At 38.7% G+C, this 17094-nt stretch overlaps 1 long non-coding RNA gene across 1 annotated transcript in view; it reads left to right on the forward strand.

Annotated features, from left to right (window-relative positions):
- LOC110017292 (uncharacterized) overlaps nucleotides 1-16361 on the forward strand; it is a 44703-nt gene extending 28342 nt beyond the window's left edge. Inside the window, exon 2 of the long non-coding RNA XR_002292655.3 lies at nucleotides 14114-16361. This is a non-coding gene — a long non-coding RNA (uncharacterized LOC110017292). The remainder of the gene's footprint in view (nucleotides 1-14113) is intronic.
- Nucleotides 16362-17094: the final 733 nt, after the last annotated feature.

Consider the following 17094-nt stretch of genomic DNA (forward strand, 5'->3'; position numbering starts at 1 on the left):
TAGTAGATGGCTGTAACTTATATCATCCTTGCAAAAATGTCTTGATACACTTACCACACATACAACAATGGTGCTTTCCAGTTTCATGACCTTGAAGTGGACATATACAAAGGAACTGCGACACATACCTGCAATCTCTTTAAGATTTAGCCGCTCTTCTCTACGACCCTCCATAGGCCCGTTTTGTACTTGTAATACAAACTTTGTCCGTCTGTAAAAAGGTTTTGTGTCTGTAGAAAAAATATTGTCTGTCCATAAAAAAGTTTTGCAATTTGTAATTATCCATCCATAATAATGAAAATATCCCAATCTACGATTGCACCTTTTTACGGATGGATACTTTTGCGGCAAACTTCATAAGAGAAAAGGAGTAACGAAGAGGCGAATGGCATCCTATTGGCTCAGAGCTGTGAGGTTGGTCAAAAATGGCAGGGACATGACAATGTGGGACATAACTACAGAGATGAAAATGCTCTGACCTTTCCTTTCTGACTAAGGCTTAAGACAGACAAGAATCTGAACAAAAACAAAACATTCCGTAGAAAAAAGAAAAATTGAAGCCAGCCCCTCTTGGAAGTAATTTGAAATTTAACAAGATTGAAAACCTAACCTGAAAACGCATGTTTCAACTGACATACCTTTCCTGAAAGGGTGGAAATTTTTACCTCATACTTTTACACGAAAAGTGAAAACAGTAAAACCTGATTGTTTTGTGATGGTGAATGTGCGCTCAGCGGATCAGACTGTTGTCATCTTTGCCCGTAATTCTCTCGCACGGCAATCCAGCCCACCTCGGCCTAATCTCTTTGGGCTTGGGCCAACTCCAAATGCACAGATTGCCTCTTTTCACAGAGACAGCAGCGTCAGCAGGGCCCTGCTTCGCCCCCAAGCCCCCAGCGCAGACCTCTGGGTTCCCCCGTCTCCCATGTCCTGAAAAGGAGGTTCAACCTGTGCAAAGTGGCCTGGTACTCATCAGATGCTCGAGGTGTTTTGTCTGAAACTTTTTCACTCATTTGCTCTGCAGAGTGAGTACGCCTTCAACGTTAAACAAGCAAGAGCTGACGTATAAATATTTGGCTTTCCATGCAAGAGGTAGTTCAAAGACAGCTGAAGAAATGAGTAAGCGAGTGGATTTCAAATGCACAAAAAAACAAAACACATTTTAATTCATTGTTGAGATGGGAAGTGGAAAAAAAAACAATTTGGGCTTAGGACATAATTAAAATCAATTTGGATGTGGACACACAATCTGAATGAAGTAACGTTTCGTTTGGCACAAGCTTTTTTTGGCAGAAGGGTGTTGCGGTAGCTCTAACAGAGAGGTCGTGACTGTTTGAAGCATCAGGGTTTTCTCCGAGTTAAACTTTTGTCTACTCAATTCAATAAAACAAATCCAATTTGTGTTTTCCTTTCAGACTGCTTGGCCCAGAAGCTCCAATTATTCACCAACAATAATGTGTGAATAGAAAACTATTTTATCCTCAAGAATTTCATTTATCATCAAGTGTCATCTTGGTTTTAAATTCATGTCTGGACTTCTATGATTTCCTCCCGAGCTTGCAGAGTTTCAGCTGTTGCCTTCCAGCGTTTTAAACTGCACAAAAATTCAACGTGACATTTAAATAAATCGGATGTGATAAATTCTTTTTGTTCATTTTAATAGATGGGTCATAGTTGGGTCAACTAGGTGACTCAACATTCCAGAAAATGTCAGATCTGTCAGGTAAAAAGTTGGGATTAAAGTTTTCAAGTGAATATATGAAGCAGTGTGAACTCTTCCTCTCAACATTTTGTGTTTTTCCTTTTTTTGTAGTCTCTGTTAGTAGAACCCTTAGGGTCATGAAGGAATGGACAGGCCCAAATTCGATTTTGTCCAGATTTTCATGATAATGGTGTCATTCTTACAACAGGAAATAAACCGTGTCCGTCAGAAAGTTGATGTGAAGGCTTGTTGTTCCTTTATTGGATTTGTGAGGGATGTTGGTTAATGAGTGGATGTGGACATGAAAGAAGAGTAAACCGGGTGGAATTCCAACTACGTCACTGGAAACAGTTGCTTCTATATCACCATGGACAATCACGACCTCGCTCGATAGGAATTATATGTGCTTTACAGCTATTGCTAATGTGCCGTTTAAGTATTTTACACGCATCTACTCATTTCCAGAGGAAGGCTGTTGGGTTACTTTGTGGCTCAGTTGACCTTTAGCTGACCTAAATTATATTTCTTAATGTGTTTATCAGCTAAGATGAACACTTTCTGTAATATAGTAATGAAGCATGTTGGCTCTGTGTGGAGAAAAGAACCCAGTGGTTATGTTTATGTGTTCTAAAGCTACCAGCGTTCAATCAACTTTCTTAATTAACTTGTTTTTTATTGTGGCTTTCAGTCTAGAATTGACCTATTTAGCATGGAATGGCATGGAATATTACACCTTCATTTGGTTTGGTTTGCTTTCACATACATCGTTCTCAGGTTGGAATCAAAAACTGAATAAAAGAAATGAAAAGTTGTCTCATCCCGCTCATCCTCCGATTATCTATCATAAATAAATGTCTACTTCTCACTAATATACAATCGTTAACTATATATGAGAACTGGACTGAGTAACCCCTCCCACCCAGACAATATCCACAGTCCAAGAAGCCAAAATCCCATAGACTTCTATAGAGAAATAAACCGCTAATACTCAGTCATTCTATTTTAAAAATAACCATGTTTGCTCTGCTTTCTTTTTTAAACCTATTTTGATCCTCCTAATTTTTTGTCATTAAACTCACCAATTAGGGCTGCACGATATGAGGAAAAATCGCGATATGCGATATTGGTGATTAATATTGCGATAACGATAAATTTGCGGTATATAAACAAATATCAACCAACCAAAAACAACATTTCCATTTCAATGCAACAGTATAAAAATTATACTCCAAATGACCCTTGTCGACATAGGAGGCAAACATCAAACATAAAAGGGCTCATCTGATTGATCAAAAACATAAACGGGTCCTTCCGATTGGTTAAATGCATAAAGGGATTTATTTCATTTATTCAATATTTCAAGCTGCCATGAGTTTGTTTTTAGCACATTTAACCCTTGTGCTATCTTAGATGACCCCCCCCTTACATTGACGTGTTCTCCCTACCATGACAAAGGTGGATAAAGGTGGAGAGATTTCATGTAATCCATGGACACCAGTGAAGATCACAAATCATTGAAGAAAAAAGGTTCAGCGCACTGTTTAGTGGGTCTAGATGACCCAACTCCCAATGTTAAAGTGCCTAGGATAGCACGAGGGTCAAGGTAACCATTTATTGCGATTTTCGCCGTCTTTTGCGGTATGCATATTGCACAGCTTGATGTCGCGATAACGATAAATTTGCGGTATATTGTGCAGGCCTATCATCAATCAATATAAGTGGGTGGTGCCTGCTGGCCCCCACGCCCAACGCTTTAAAACGTTTGATTGACAGATTTTGTGGACTTCTAACAAGATTACTTCTGATTGGTGAGAGTGGTTGCCATTGAAAAGAAGACTCAGACTGACTCGGACCAATCACTGCTTACTGATGTCGTCTGGCTCCAACAAGTTGGCCTCTATATCTTGAAAAAATGGTGACTGAATTGCATTCATTTGGTTGGAGCCAGGAGTCATTTTCTATGGGTGATGTGACACTCGCTCAGTCCAATTCCTATATTCAATCAATGACTAAGATACATTTACTGACCAAACGGTGAATTGGGACGTTGGCACCCCTTTTAACGCTTCACCACCAGAGCTGTTGCCAGCAACAGCCAAAAAAAAAAAAAACTCTTTGTACTGTGCTAATTCTTTGACCATTTATGCAATTAACGTAACAAATTCTGTCCTGGACAAAAGCAGCTTTGCATCAAAATGCAACATTTTACGTCAAGGGTTGCATATAGGCAAAAAAGCTGATTCACGTTAATTGCGTAAACACTTCACTATTAGTCTTAGTTTCCTGAGGATGAGTCTCAGGTCTTGGATCAAGTGGCTTTGCAGCATCAAACTTTTACAAAATGTAAAAAAGAACGTCATGTACAGAATAGAATAGAATAAATATTTGTTGACAGGTGCATGGAAATTAAAAATACTCCCTGGTCCATGCAGATCTCTAATCTTAAACAACCCATGGTAAAAATTATAGCTAAAAATAATAATTAATACATAAAAATATCTAAAAAGTGCCATATCCAGTAACTGAAAACAAATTAAATTAAAAGAAGAATTGCAGACACCACCACAATATACCTTCTATGAGTTGTTTATGTTTGCTTGTTTTTTAATGGCTTCAATTTTCGTCTATCTCACAAAACTGATAATTGTTTCAGTTTACAATCAACACATTGTATAAGATTATAGCAGCACTTGTATTTTTCCACATTTAAAGTAGGAGATCTGATTTTAGACCTGAAGTGTCTCTTTGTGCCTGAATCTTGAAACATTTGCTGATAAAAGTACAAGCATGGGGGTTTTAGCACATTTTCTATGCATTATTTTGCTATTTTACATTCTTATATATTTATTTCAAGATATTCGTAACAATCAGGTCTAAAAGGGTTTGTAATCAATTATATTTATTTATATTCAGTTATTGCATCATCTTTACATTTTGTTTATTTTTTTCCTTATTATACTTCTTTTTTTGTTGCTTTTGTGTTTTTACAAATTAATTTGAATTTAATTATGAAGTTGGGCTAAATAAAACAGATTTTGTATTTTCCACAACTCGTTTTAAAAAAATAAATAATGCTTTAATGTTAATCTTAAATGATTTTGCTCAATTGAAATAGTTCATAAGCACATAAATGTGCCAATCAGTATTCATTTAAATGGAAAGGTTGTTTGTGAGGTTGTAGCAGAGGCTGAATTATATCTGGATTTTGAGTCTGTTCCTCCTTTTGTTTTGAAAAAAATGTGTTAAGATAATGTTTTTTAAGAGCAATCTATTGGAAATGTATCAAAACTTAAAGAAACAACTCAACAAGCATTTAAACCCTAAACTCTTGATCAACTTTCAAATGAAATCGACGGTTTTCATTTAGCCATAGGCAAACATCCATTAAATATGACAAAGCTCAGCTGCAGTTTTGCAGGTATTTCATCATTTATGAGGCTAATTCCTCCAAATTTTACGGATGACAAATAGGTCCAAAATAAAGCTTAAATTCACAGCCAGCTAATCTCTTAGTCTGATTGTTTAAATTATTTCACAAGAGAAACTAACTCGAAAAACACTTGACAGTTAAACTATCTTTCCTAACAATTTAGCCCAATGAACACATTTGGGAAGATTGGAGCTTTCAGAGGTTTGTTGTTTTTTCATGTGATCAGACTAAAGGTATTTGAGGTGGAACCATAGAAGTTATGTCATGCATTCAACACGTCCCATCAGACACCACAAAGTTATTCCGTAGTATGAGCAGAACTTTACGAAGACTTTACTAATCCTGTTTCTGAACAAGTGCTCAGACTCTACAGTAAAAGAAGAAGTTACCTTAATCTGAAACTCAGACGTGTATCAGGAAAAGGAAGAAGGGAAATCCGCTTTCTGTGATGGTGTCACTTCTTAAACAACCGAGACAGAGCAACTAAAAATGATCAACTTTAGAGTAAAACCTCCATGAAATAGAACATTTTAATGTGTAGGTTGATTCCCACACTAACAGTTCGACTCCACCATCATTCAGTATAACAGCCTTTCCTCATTTTCCTTGTTTTTTTTATCTTATTGCAAAATTATAATTCAGATACATTTGCCTTCCTGTCCAGGTTTTTTATTGTCCTATATTGATCCAAATGTGTCTTTGATTTTTAAAAAAAAGTTTGTCTTGTCTTGACTAAGGGTGTATTCAGACTGGAAAAGTCCAGACAGAGTCTGCTCAGTTTGGTCCAGATCAAGTCCTGAACTCTGCATTTGGTCTCTATTCAGACTGCCGTCAAGTAAATTTTCCTGCTTCAAAGTGAAGTTCAGTCCATTAGAAACAAATGGAGATCACCTAGAAAGATGGGTCAGAGAGCGGTTCCTGGTCCCAGACCATGGTTCGCTTGGGTGTATTCAGACTGAAAATTGGTTCTGGGGGAAACTGGGGAAACAAACCCCGGTTTACTTTAAGCAAAACAAATGTGTCCAGTCTAAAAACACAGAAAGTCAATCTTGAGTTATGCCTTAGCCACATGCACCTGTACAGGGGTTGACCTGGACGTGTACTGCGGGGTTTTGGGTTGTCCTGGCCCATGGAGGGTCGGAGAGAGGAGTGATCACATCTTAAATGGTAAACGTATACTTAGATACCGCTTTACTATCTTCTTAGAGTGCCTAAGGAGCTTCACAGTCATGGTCCCATTCACACTTTCACACACTGATGGCAGCTCCACTGTCAGACACTGGCGCCAACCTGTAACAACCAGGAGCAATTTGGGGCTCAGTGTTTTGCTCAACGACCCCTTGACACATGGGCCGGAAAGGCGGGAACTCACCCTGTGATATTCCGTTCAGACGTTGGCCACTCTACCACTGCACCACGGACACTCCTTAAGAGGAGCACAGGTGTGTTTTTCCCATAAGGTCCACAGCCACTTCAACGGACGTCGTAAAAGTGGACCGTACCATTGTTGTGCGTGTGTTATGTGGACCTCGTCTATACTACTGCTCCTGCACTTTGCTGTGGTTCCTGCCTCTGGCTGGTCTCACACCCCCAGCCGTCCCCAACTCCATTTGGATGAAGCCCATCTGCTGGACTAGTTTAACATGTAGTTGTAGAGTTAGATAAGCTAATTCTTCTCTAAGGGTTCTGGGACATCGCCTGTCCATCCTGAGGTAGGACCCACGTTCATGTGGACATCCCTGAAGTTTCTTCTTTTTTTCCGGAATCCGTTTTTTTAGGAGATTTTCCTTACAGCGAAGGGGGATCTAAGGGCAGGGAATGCCAGTTTAGTTTAGTCTGTTTAGTTTAGTTCAGTTTAGTATTTTCCTATTGAATTCTATGTATTCATGATCCTTATGACTTGATGTTTACGTTACAATTACCGGTACGAAGCCCACTGAGACGACTGTTTTTAAGATTTTGGGCTATACAAATAAAATTGAATTGAATTGGATCTTGGAAGTGTTTAGATTGATACTGTTAGTTACACACACTTATGACGTACAGGTGATGCTGTCGTACGGTGTCTGACTGCACCCAAATGCTGCACGTGTTTGCACGTGATGCGTAAGTGCCCATGGATGCCCACACAAACTACACTCTGTCTAATTTCCTAAGTTGTAACAGTCAGGCTGCACACGTAGAGTGCATATCTGTCACTTGCACAGCACTAACAGGCCCCATGCACAGTCTGCAGGGTATTCCTGGGGGTAAAAAATGAAAAATCTTTACTCTAATCACCGACTTCACCCCATACTCACCCTTATGTGTTGTTTACAAGACTGCTGCTATGTATGGGCAGTGGGGACTAAAGCATTATTTAGTTGTCCAACAAGAGTCAGGGTAGTTTTGCAGCTTTTTCAGAAACCATCCCTCCTTATTTACATTCAGGAGTTGTAGGTTCTGTTCCAGGAGTGAAGTCTGTGCTGAAAACTTGACAGGATCGTTGAATGCAGGTGATGAGCAGAGATCACAGTAAATCTTTATAAAGTCACGCCAGAGGTGGTCTGAGTGTATGATGCTCCAACAAAAAATTTTCTCTGAGGTTGCCACATTCAGGAGTGTTTACTTTTAGCCCACATCTACCGTAAATCTTTGTGCAGATAAATAAAATCTCTTTAATCTGCAAGAGATTCAGAGAGTCAGAAGATCCTACACAACAAAATGAACAGTCAGACTTTATTTCAGTACGGTTGTCCTCACCAATGTGCACAGCCAAAGCCAGTATTTTATTACATGCAGCTCATGAATCAAATCTTTCTTAATGTTTAGGCTTAAGAAGATTTTCCTCACATCCATCAGATACAGTTTCATTTAAAAACCTTCCACGTGTGTGAAAGCAACTCATCAATATTCATGAAATGTCAGATGTTTTGTGCCTCAAGTCTTGAATTTGTCATATTCTCGCTTTAATTTCAAAGTATTTACTGTCAAATCTGGACTGTCCAGTTTCAGTGCTCTTTGTTCGAGGAATACAAACAGTGACTACTCATTCTGGATCTGCACCTGTTGAGTTGAGAACGTCGTTCCCGTTTTACGTCTTGGATTTACGACCTTCAGCTGGAGGGGCGACCTTTCAGTCGGGCTCTGTGGCAGAACAGCGGCAGCTGTGGCGGCTTCGCTGGCTCCCTGCGTGAAAAGGGGAAAGTCTCCGTCCACCTTGAACCTGATAGGACCTTGAATCAACATTTTATCATCTGGTATTCTCTGTCTGATTAGATCGCCTTTCAAAGAAACCCACTTTTTATTCCTCCATGTGGCCTCATTTGTGGCTTTTCATTTCGACTTAATGGGAGGCAGGAAGGGACCAAGGATGTGTCCCAGTTTTTCTAATGTGCGGTCCTTGGCAACCGATAATTTACTTCATATGAGGCGTGCAGCTGTGTGAGGAGAGACATTAGCACTGCTGAGTCATTACAAAGAGGAAAAGTTGAAGCTGTTTTGTTTCTGCGTTGGTAGTAAGAGGATGAAAGAGGAATCTTAGGAAGCTAGCCTTCTCTTGGCAGCTGTTTGCCGGGTGGCTTTCCTCTTAAAACGCGGCTGGTAAATCTCCAAAATGCTGATGAGGCTGCAGCTCTTGAGGAAATCCCGGCCTTGAACCTATCATACTGAGAAAAGTGACAATTTCCAGCTGAATTATTCACTTTTGCTGCTCACTTAAAATATTTTTAGACGCCTTTGGATCTGCACAGGTCAACTAAACCAAGGTGGTCTTTTTCAGATCTGTGGCCCTCCGGCTCAGACCTTCAACCTCTCTGCAGGATTGTTTCTACTGACAGGTGCCCCTGCGGTTCCCCGCCCACCTCAAGAGGTTTTTGGGTAATGAGGTTGTTGTCGATGAAAGATGGGTCACGCATTGTGCCAGCGTCAGCACTGCTGCGCATTCCTGCCGGTTCGCGTTACAGCTGAGACGCGGAGCAGCTGGAGCCGCTTGGTTTTAGTGACTCAAACGGGATGTTGCTTCATTCAGCAAGCTAGAAGCAGATCCAAACGATCCTTCATGACCCATTAACCCGTTGAAGTGGATTTATCGGGGTGAAGGGGAGATTACCGCTTGGCTGTTGAGACCTAAGCCAGTTAAACACATAGATTTGTCTTTTTCTCTGTTTCAGTACTCAATCAGATTAACAAAAAGGAGCTTTTCCAAATTGTCCTTCAAAGGATGTAAGTCTTAAAAACACAAGCTTGGAGCCGCAAGTGGGTCAAACGGAGAAAACCAAATGGTTTTGAAGTTTTTGTGCTTTTTCTGAAGTTGACTGTTGGATTATGATCCTGTCAACATTGTGCACAAACAGAATTGGCTGTGAAATGCCTCTTATCAGCTTTGATATTTGTTTTTATAGTTTAGATGGTGGCATTTTTTAAGTACTTTTAGAAAGTAATATTTTTGTAGATACAAAACAGTTCAAAATGTGCTATAAAATAAAGATACGAGACATTTCTTTTGTCTCTTAGACCATTGAGAGCTGTTACCAAGAGTGTTTAACGAGTGTTTTAATACATTTATAGAGATACGTTTTTATAATTGTTATGATCTATAATTTTCCACCCATTATCTGGCATATAGGTTAATGTTCTCTTCTCTACATTACTGTGGACTTTGCATCAATTTTCAGTCTGTATCTTGGGCCTCAGTCACAACTGCCCTCAGGTGTAGTTTGTGTGGACATCCTAACTACAGGCACGTATGTATCATCTTCACACCTCATGGATACAGTGCGAGGTCAGTGACTATACCTTACTAAAAGATTAAGAGGAAGGAAAGCATAGACAAAATGACTAGTTAGCTCTGTGAGAGGACACAAAGTGTGAAGTTTCAACCTGGAATCAGAACTTTGTGTGAATGATGGCTGTCTGTTGTTACTGTCCTGGGTTATTGTGTGGAAGTTAATAAAACTGCACCAAAAAAATGTATAGATAAAACCAAGTGAATTAGAACAGAGTTTTTAAGACTTTACAATAAATCTACTTTAAACTTTCTTCATATTGTTATTAGTTTAATCCACAGCATAATAGTTTTTTTTGTTTATAAAAGCCTTACAATGTATGTGTTTTTGAATGTATTTTGTATTTTAGTAAAAGTAATTTTTTTAGAGTTCTTTGTATTGACACTTCGAAATATACTTGTTTTAACTTTTTTTTTAACAATGTCTATGTTTACATTTTATCAATGTATGTGTGAATGCAAATATATATGTTATTATAAAAATATTTTTTTTAATGGTTCAGTATTTAGGGTGGAATTTTGCAGCCTCTGAAAAGTTATTTGATACATAAACTGTTTGAAAAGTGCTCTAGAAACAACTAATGGACTGACTGACTTATTGCCAAAATGATTCATTAATTTAACGGTTCAGGCAAAAAAAATGCTTTTGGTTAGTTTTCAAAGTCGGACTTTCTAGTTTTATAAATGGAGATTCTACATTTGTTTAGTTTAAAACAGCAGGAAACCTGAGGAAAGTAGAGATGCCGTGTTCCCTCGTTTATTGCTGTTTTAAAAATAACCTAATCTGCTGATTAGTCAATTTTATTTTTTTCTGTTTTTCTAGATATTTTAAGACTGTAAAAACTCAAAAAACATTTCATATACTTTTCTTAAACGCCCAAAGTTCAAACTTTTGTAAAAATATGTCCAGTGTTACAGAATACAAACAAAGATCAGATCACGGTCAGAGATTTATGGAGATTTGGGAACAAATTCTGTACAGGAAACACTGCGTGAAGGAGACTGATTGACAACCGTCTACAACTATTCAGGATGCAGAACACAGTGTAAAGAGAAATAAATAAATAAACTTTGCAAACTTGCACAAAAAAAATCAATGGAAGGTGAATTGTGATGTAGCAATGAACAATCAAAGTATGTTGAATTGCATTGTAGACTTGTGAATGGGAATCAAATCGATCCCCTTATCTGGCAGAGATACCAAACCCACGTTTGCACCACAAAAGGTTTCTTTTATTAAAAGGGCTGTGCAAAAACATCCACGATTTTAGAGGGCAGTTTTGAAGTATGTGTAGTCTGTTGCAGCAGACTTTTTTTTATTTATTTATTTTTTTCTATTTCATTCAATGTGTTTTTTTTGCATCTAAGTGATTATTTTGTCATTTCCAGTGAATTGTTGTGGGTTTTTTGCATGACCCATTGCAGGAGTCTCTACCTTCAAGCCCTTTTCTTACCAAATATCTGACCTGGTTTACTTATATAGCATCGCATGAAACGGGATTTCCCACACAGTGACTCGAGTCACAGTGAGAAATGTCATCCCAGCTCTCCCTTTTTTGCCCCTTGTGTACCCGCGGCTAGCTTGGATTCTGCTCATCATGTATAAATAGAAAGTCCAGGTTGAGATTGAAGCGTGCAGCGCCATCCCATCCACGAGAGCTCCCCCACATGACTCACGGCCCTCAGACGAGCCGCGCTCAGATACCAGACCTCCACAAATATGGTGCGATCACGAGAGGACTCTCAGCGGGGCACCGGGCCAGTTGGGTCGCATTGGTGACGACCTCGCCCACATTCTTTGTGATACTCTGTCAGATCCCCGGAAATACACCCTCACCGACACGTGGCGCCCTTACAGCCCCCACAGCTGCTCTGAAAAATCAGTCTTTATGATGGGGCCGTCATGGAAATTTGTCAGCAAGAGGAATGTTTCTGAAATATTTACAGAAATATCCAATAAAATTCCTGGTACAGGAAGAGATTGAGACAATGCAAAGCTTGTGTTGAAGTTTTTTTTTTTGGACATAATTTGGTCCAATAAGTTGAAAAAGAACTTAATTTTGAGGGTTTTTCCTTCATGCAAATAATCTCCCTGAGTAACCCCCAACCCTAACCCCTCAAACACCGTGAAGCAACTTAACACCTCTATGTATGACATGTTTTGCATACATTCCTGAGTAATTTTCCACATGAGGGACGTGGCGTGGAAGAGCCAGGAAGCAGAGGAGGAGCAGAAACTTTACGGCTGGGTGTTTGAACCCCGTAAACCTTATTAGAAACTCTGTCCGACCACAAAGAATTTTAGTTTCAGCTTTCAAATCTTAGAAGTTTCAGCAATGATTGGGTTTTCAAGAAACTGGTGCACCGTTTTACAATGAACTGAGCTACGCTATGCAGATCATTCATCAGCTCTTGCCCTCTTTGATTGAATCATAAAGGACAAATCAGTAAAACAGACTGCTAAATGTAGAGGCTTGTGTTTCGTTTTTACCAAAAACTCAACCTTTAAACTCTTTTTAATTGGAAGGTGCAGACATATTTGGATCACCTTACTGTTTAGAAGTGAAACCATCAGGTGGAAAGCACATTCTCGAATACCAAGAGCTGTCACTGCGCCGTTTGTGATGTTACTGACTGTGGCGACGCCCACACATTGCAAAAAGACGGCGGGAATATTTGATGAGCAAGAATAGATCTCTTAGATCTTGAAGATCTATTAACCTACAAAGAAACATGAATCACCACTGTTTATAAAGCCAGACTCTGGGGTTTTTGGGTGAACCTCACTTAGCTTTTCTTGTCAAAAAGGGTTTAGCCAAATGATGACGGCACATTATTGGAAGAACTGAGATTTTCAGAGCTACTTTGGTGTTTCTGTTCATTGGTTTCGCTTTTTAATGGCAACCTTAGTTGTGATAATTTTAATTAACTCTGTAGAAATGTTTAAATGATTAAATAATGCCAGTAAAAATGGATTTAAAAACCTTTTCTGACCTATTTGTCAAAAGAGTCAGATTTCTGAATGAGTAACGCGTTTCCCCTGGTAATTCTTATGTGAACTCTGATTTGAACTTCTTTCAGTCTTTTTTTTTTTGGTGTCAGGTGTGGGATCTGAAACTGTAGCTTTTTCCTGGATTTCTATCGTTTAAATCTGTTGTGGCACTGCATTAAAAAAATTAACAGTAATCGCGGGGGTTACGTTCCTCAACCCCCCACGAATAACGAAAATCCGCGAATAATGCAGAGCTAGAGCCTCTGCAGAGTCAGAACCTTTTTCTGCCGTTGGGTTCATTTCCAGAGGCTGGAGATGATGCAGGGCGTTTGGATGGCATCTTAAACGCGTAAACAATACTTTACAGTAAAGTACAGAGTAAATCGTTTTTCAAAATTCGCGGAATGAGCGCTGTTCTTCGCCTCACGCTTGTGACTTCACGCCATCTGCGGCCACCCGCGAATAGGCGGGGCGCGAATATTAAACCGCGAATGGGCGGGGGATTACTGTACTCTCAAAACACAACAAAATTATTGTTTTTCTACAGATAACAAGAGTAAAAACTAGTTTTCCTAAAAATGGGGGTTTTGATTTACTTGCAAGTGAACTCTGGTGCGGTTTAGTAGAGATGTGAGTGCAAATCCTGCTACCAAAAAGTGGAAAATAAGTAACATAAACACTGTGGTACTGAATGGCAAAAAGCCACCTCCTCCAAGCGCAAAAAACGTTTTTTCAATTAATGCTGGTTTTTTCAACATTATTTTGTTTCCGTTAGGCAAATTTATTATCTCAAATCCAATTAGCACAATTTTAATGCAGCCAATGACAACATTCAGGAAAGATGGGTGTTTGGTTTTTGAAAAAAGATGTTTTTTGTTTTCACTTACTTCTGTGAAGTCAGAAAATGCAGCCTTGTGGCAGATAAGAATCACTTTATTCAAATATCAAAAACACAGAGGTGACTGTTCTCAAGAAGAATTCCACTTACTCATTTCAGTTTTGCCAAACTGCTTTTTAAACTGTTTTTTTTTTTCAATTAACATAAATCTTTTATATGATTCCGGCATTAAAAAAATGTGGTTAACTCCAGAAAAAACCTGTGATCTGACTTTTACTTTAAATTGACCACAAATGATGCTTCACGCTGTTTCTTTATGAGCGTGTAAAGCAAAAGTATGTTCAGTCATCTCAAATGCTGACATGTTCTGGTTTCATCTTTTGCAGATACTGAGAGCCCCCCCGGTCAGTCCTCCACAGCCCCTGCATCCAGACGATCGATGAAACGCCTGTGAATGAGAAGGACGTAAATGTGAAAGCAGTTGATGCTGGATTCGGTTTCACCCCATTTTAGCGCCACTTTTTTCATTGTCAAAGAAACTCTCTTGCACTGTATCAACCAAAATTGTAACTACTTCTGCTTTTTTCTGAGCTCTTGCATCCTGTATGGGCCCCTGTGGTGCTCAGGGTGGTTGGGAAGTACCTAGTGTTACAACCGTCATGGTTTCTCAGCTGAAAGCCAAAGTAGACCTTTTGGTTAGCCTTTAACTAAACCTTTTGATCAAAAGATTGAACTTTTTAAACATTATGTTGTTACTGTAAGTTATTTAAATTTCATGCTTTTGTGTCATAAAACTTAAAAGTATGTGGATTTGAGGTTTTTACTTTAACTTTGATCATAAATACTGGCAATCATTTCTGGACTTTTAAACATTCTTTTTAAATATTTTTCTTTTAGAAAAAAATTGTGCACTTATCTTAATAAATATCTCAGATGCTTTCTGGGTTGGGTTTCTTGAAGCATGCGAGATGTGAGTTTCCTCTGCTTGCAGCTGCAGAGGACTAACGCTTTCTGTCACCTATTACTTGCAGTTTCTGTGAAGTTCATTTATCTTGACCTTGTGACTGCTACAAGATTGACTATTAACCACAACTTCTAGAGCTAATGCTCTGCTCATTAGATGCTCTCTAAAGGAATTTGAATTTGGAAAAACATCAGCTTGTGTTTAATTGTAATCTGAAAATCTTGAGAGGCAACAGTTTGGGAAGAAATCTGAATTACCAATTAAGTTTTTTCATAGCATCTGGTTCAGTTGTATTTTTTCTTTGATATCCCTCAGCTACGTGCTCCACTTGTGTTTTCAAGTTAAGAGACTGTTTTCCTTGACCATGTTCAAAATGTTTAACCAAACTTCCATACAGAAAGTGAAAGTATCTAAACTGTCCCACATGCCATAGCTGTGCATGTAAAGCTTTAATTTAAATGTTTCAAATCATTTGAGCCTCATCGTCGTCACACAAATGATTTCCTCTTTAACAGTCATTTGCAGTTTTGTTAATTTAAACCACTTCTTAATTTTAGACAAATACAACCACAGGTCAAATTATTTTCTCAATCACTGAGATGAAAATAAAACAGTGATACATGTAACAGTTTTTATGGGACTTGAGGTGTTCTTTTAAGACAAAAAGTTATATTTATCTAAGAAACTAGGTGTTATGATTGATGAAAAGGCTATTGTGATTCAGAAAACTTCATTGAAATCTAAAAAATAAAGACATAAATAGCAATCTAACACTACAACAAAAATGGCGAGCAATCGCGGAGCTATCCAGCCATACAGTTTTGAGCCAGATGCCAGCTCGGACGAGGATCTATTTGTCTGCGAGTGTGTGCATCAGAATGGAGTGGAGCAGGTAACTCACTTCCAACTGCATTTATTTTCTCTGCTTCTGTTTCATAACGATTTTACTAAATGAATACTCAGAAATGGAACTTTAAGCTTAATTTTCTTTATATATGTCCTGCGTCATCGGAAAAATGTCAAAAGAACATGATAGGAACACCAAAAACACCATTTTTCTCTTTTAACAATCCCACGCTGGGGCCGTTCGACCAAAGACATAAAGTAAAAGCAAATGAAAGTATAAGGACTTTTGGATGGAAGCCTCTGCAAAAACCCAAAAACAATAATATACATTTTGTAGGAATGTTTACTTTTAGTTGTGTTTTTTGTTTTGTTTTTTTTTCAGTGCAAGTTTGCCCTTTTTGGGGGGTGACAGAATCTCCTCTTTCATAATTCAGCGCCCTGGAAATGTCACTAGATAGCCAAATATAGACCATAATGAATTGAATTTTAATTGCTTGTCAGCTAAAACAAATGTATTAAATGTATTTATTTTACAAATCCTCCAAGTTTTCATCATCAGAACAAAGTTGATTTATAAATAGTCTTCGTAAAGTGCTCATATTTGCATTCTGTTTAGAAAGAAAGAAAAAAGGAGTGCGGATGTGTCCGAATTGCATTCAAATCCAGGGCTCTGGATAGAACTGCACCATATGGTCTTTCAGGGTTTATAGGGAGAAGTGAGTGACTTCAGGTATGGTTACAGTCTCACCTGGTTTCATTTGTTAATTACCTACAGCTGTCTTCACTGAGGGAATCAACCTTAGTGTCTATAAATGTCTGCTTTTTCATCCTGCTCAGATCTTCTCCTTTGTCACACGTTTTTTTTGTTTCACAGTTTGTTTATGTTCAAGTTCTAGTGATGGGCACATGAAGCTTCATGAAGCACTGAAGCCTTTCATCTAACAATTTCTGTTAAAAACCTGGTCCTCACGTGTTTTAGGTTGTGCCCCAGCAGTTCCTGACATCATGCTTCACTAGCTGTGTTTCCATTTCACATGTGTGCAAAACTTTATCGAAATGTTGAAAAAACACAATTTCGCGGTAACACTAGTTCTATTAAATCATATTTATATGAATAAACACAAACCATCTCATGCAACAAATCCATCAAAAGCATTGATATGAATAATACCTGATAATAATTGATTTACAGCAGAAACATTTAAATTTCTGCCTCAGCACTAGCGCTCATCATCATCTATCAAAGGAGACGCCTGCGTCTTCCTCAGGCCATGGAGCGGAGAGCTCTTTACACATGGGAGCGGGCTACGGAGGACGCCGTTTTGGGAAACGGTGGTTGGTGATTTTACAGAGGAGCTGTGGATCCAACACTTCTGCACGACACGCTGAACTTTTGATGAGCTGTGGGACCTCCTGTGGAGCCCGCTGTGCAGCACCCAAGGCCGCCAGTCCCTACCAACAAGTGTGGCGCCATCCGGTTTTTGGTCAAGTGGCTCATTTAATTTGAAAAAAGTGTTTCCATTGCAATATTGCGTAATATGTCAATTTCGAAATGCC

The sequence above is a fragment of the Oryzias latipes genome, chromosome 20 (assembly GCF_053564925.1).
Source record: "Oryzias latipes strain Hd-rR chromosome 20, Olatipes_Hd-rR_3.1".
NCBI lineage: Eukaryota > Metazoa > Chordata > Actinopteri > Beloniformes > Adrianichthyidae > Oryzias > Oryzias latipes.